The sequence below is a fragment of the Penaeus monodon genome, chromosome 10, assembly GCF_015228065.2.
Source record: "Penaeus monodon isolate SGIC_2016 chromosome 10, NSTDA_Pmon_1, whole genome shotgun sequence".
Lineage (NCBI taxonomy): Eukaryota > Metazoa > Arthropoda > Malacostraca > Decapoda > Penaeidae > Penaeus > Penaeus monodon.
The window spans coordinates 22172087-22174586 of record NC_051395.1 but is presented as its reverse complement, the minus strand read 5'-3'; the positions used below and the strand labels follow the sequence as shown (position 1 = coordinate 22174586).

General features: G+C 35.2%; 1 protein-coding gene across 1 annotated transcript in view; it reads left to right on the top strand.

The window, feature by feature from the left end:
- LOC119577937 (protein yippee-like 2) overlaps positions 1–2500 on the top strand; it is a 71485-nt gene that overhangs the window by 67333 nt on the left and 1652 nt on the right. The window contains exon 7 of the mRNA XM_037925623.1: positions 1–2500. This exon is cut by the window's left edge and continues 592 nt beyond it; it is cut by the window's right edge and continues 1652 nt beyond it. The gene's annotated coding sequence lies outside the window, so the exon portion shown is untranslated.

Sequence of the window (2500 nt, the reverse complement as noted above, 5' to 3'; positions counted from 1 at the left end):
TGTCCCAACAAGCCAGTCACGAGTCGGTCAGCCAGCTAGCTCTCGTCCAGTCTCATGGCCTGTCTGTGATGGGCTTTGCCCACAAGCAAATTTCAATTTGTTGTGTAGTAAATGTAAAACTAACCATCCCACCCAGCCAGTTGCAAGCCAGTTAGACAGATTGTTGTATTAGGTCTTTCTTCTGGTGAACAGTTAAAATGTTTTAATAATGTATTGTCTACCATCATATGCAAAGGGACCATAGTGTGAATTAATCTGCTGCAGCAGGTTTATTCGGACACAGAGTGTACAGCATTGCCCAGAGCTCAGTTATGACAGACACTATTGCTGCAGTGTGCTTTCCATGTGTAATTATTTGACCAACTGGGTACAAGAGGACACCCAATATCCCATATCTTGGAAAAATAAGGACCATTTGTCATAAAAAGGAACATTGTGCTGGAAAACAGCTTTTAAAAAATGGTAGAGGCTTTATTCATTTTACAGAGCACACAATTTGATCATATAATGAATTGTCTTGTCCATATTGTGTTAGGACAGGTCACGTGCAGAATAATGATAGTGTTCCCACTGTGATCTTTTGCATCTTGGAAGCCTGAGAAATACAGGCAACCTGTGATGATGTGTCTTACTCATTGCCACACTGTGTGATTGGACAATATTGTAGCTGATTTTAACTTGATTTGTACTGTGTATTACATTCTAAAATTTGATGTTCCCAACAACTGGACAAGTTAGTTGACTTACTGCTTGCATTTTTATTCCTCTGCATCTTATCGATTTCCATGAAATTGGCAAGATGAAATAATTATTTAAATATATTCATAAAAAAGAAGAAATTGCAGTTTATCAGTTGCATTCAGCATGATTGACACTTAGTACAGTATCTGGAATGTCAGCAGTACTTCAAACCATTAATGTTCTCATTTAGAGCTGAGAGGATCTAGCATTATTGTTATTTTTTTATGATAATATTAGCCAATATTCATTAATGATATGGTTTTGTCAAAGCTTGTATAACATAGCTCAAGAGCAACTTGATATGAAATTAAATTTTACTTTAAGTGTATCACAAAAATTATGTCACGGTCCATAGGCAACGTATAAAAAAAAAAACGAGTTGGTCTTAGAGGAGGAGAACATGTCTGTTGTTAAAAGTCAATTGAATATCATTCTTCATTGAGTAGGTCTGCTTGGCTGCTTTTTGGCTTGATGGTGGAACACTGAACATAGCTTTAATCATCTGTAGTTAAGACTTCAACCAAGTACCTATTGGCTAGCCTTATCACATTCATTAAATGACATAAATCGGTTTATATAGCATGTTGATGTATATTGCCATAAAGTATTTGGGATAGATTTCCCATGCTAGTTGTGGGAATAAGAAGATAGTCAATGCTTTTCCGTTGAGAATGGTGGGTTATCTGCAGAGGGAAGCTCTTTGCAGGGTAGTTGGTCTGGATTGTGCAATTATAAAGGAATCTGGGATACCAGTCACTGCATGTGGGGATTTAAAACTTCAATGGTTTGGTTCATGTCTCTATGCTCAGGTAGATAGAGAAGCACCCTTGACTTGTACTACTTAATTCTTAGTTATGGAGTATTATATTTGATTCACTGACTAGAAAAAAACTTTTTTTCTAAACTCATAAATTTATCTTCAGTTTTGTCAAGTTATCTGTGTGTGTATAACTGGCATCTGTGCCTACTTTAACTATCTCCACTATGTCAGCATATTCATCTTTGTCTTAGTTGCTCATGGCACCAAACAACTTTCTGTAAATTTTTGAAGTATGTCTTTCACTTGAATGATGACTTCTTCCCCAAGCTTACTGATATTCAACCTTAATAAGGAAGAAGGTTAATCATTGTTATGTGTAATTACACTTTTCTTCAATCTGTATTTTCATACAGATTTTTTTTTTCATCGGTCATTATATGCTGTACGCTCGCATTTTTTCTACTTCTCAGTAGTAGGAATTATATTAGAGATTTTTTGCTCATTTCTTTTGCAAATAAAAAAAAAAATACCTCTACTTCAGCTACATCTGATTTATCAGTATGTCAACATCTAATTTTACTAGTCTTTTATATATTTTGCCTTGAGTCATTTTCTTTTAAGTTGCAGTTAAATTATTATAAATTGCTTTTCCAGCCAGCACACGTTCTTTCAGTATGTGCTACCTTGGTACATACACAGTTCCACATTTCATTAAATGTATGCAAATGGTCATAATTGTGTGAAGAGATATTTACTAAAGAGAGATCCCCACAAGGTGGTCCTATATTTTTACATGGCATTCTAGTCTTTCATTCTAACCAATAGCTCGAAAAGTGTGCATGTCTCTGCCTTGTGTTATATTACAGTACTAGCTGTTTGTATCATGGTTCATGAGATCTAAAAAAGTGGATGGCGAAAGGCAAAATGATCTGTCTGCTGTGATAATGTTGAGAGTTGTGTATCTTTTTAACCATAGGACTTGTAAAGGTATTATTCTTT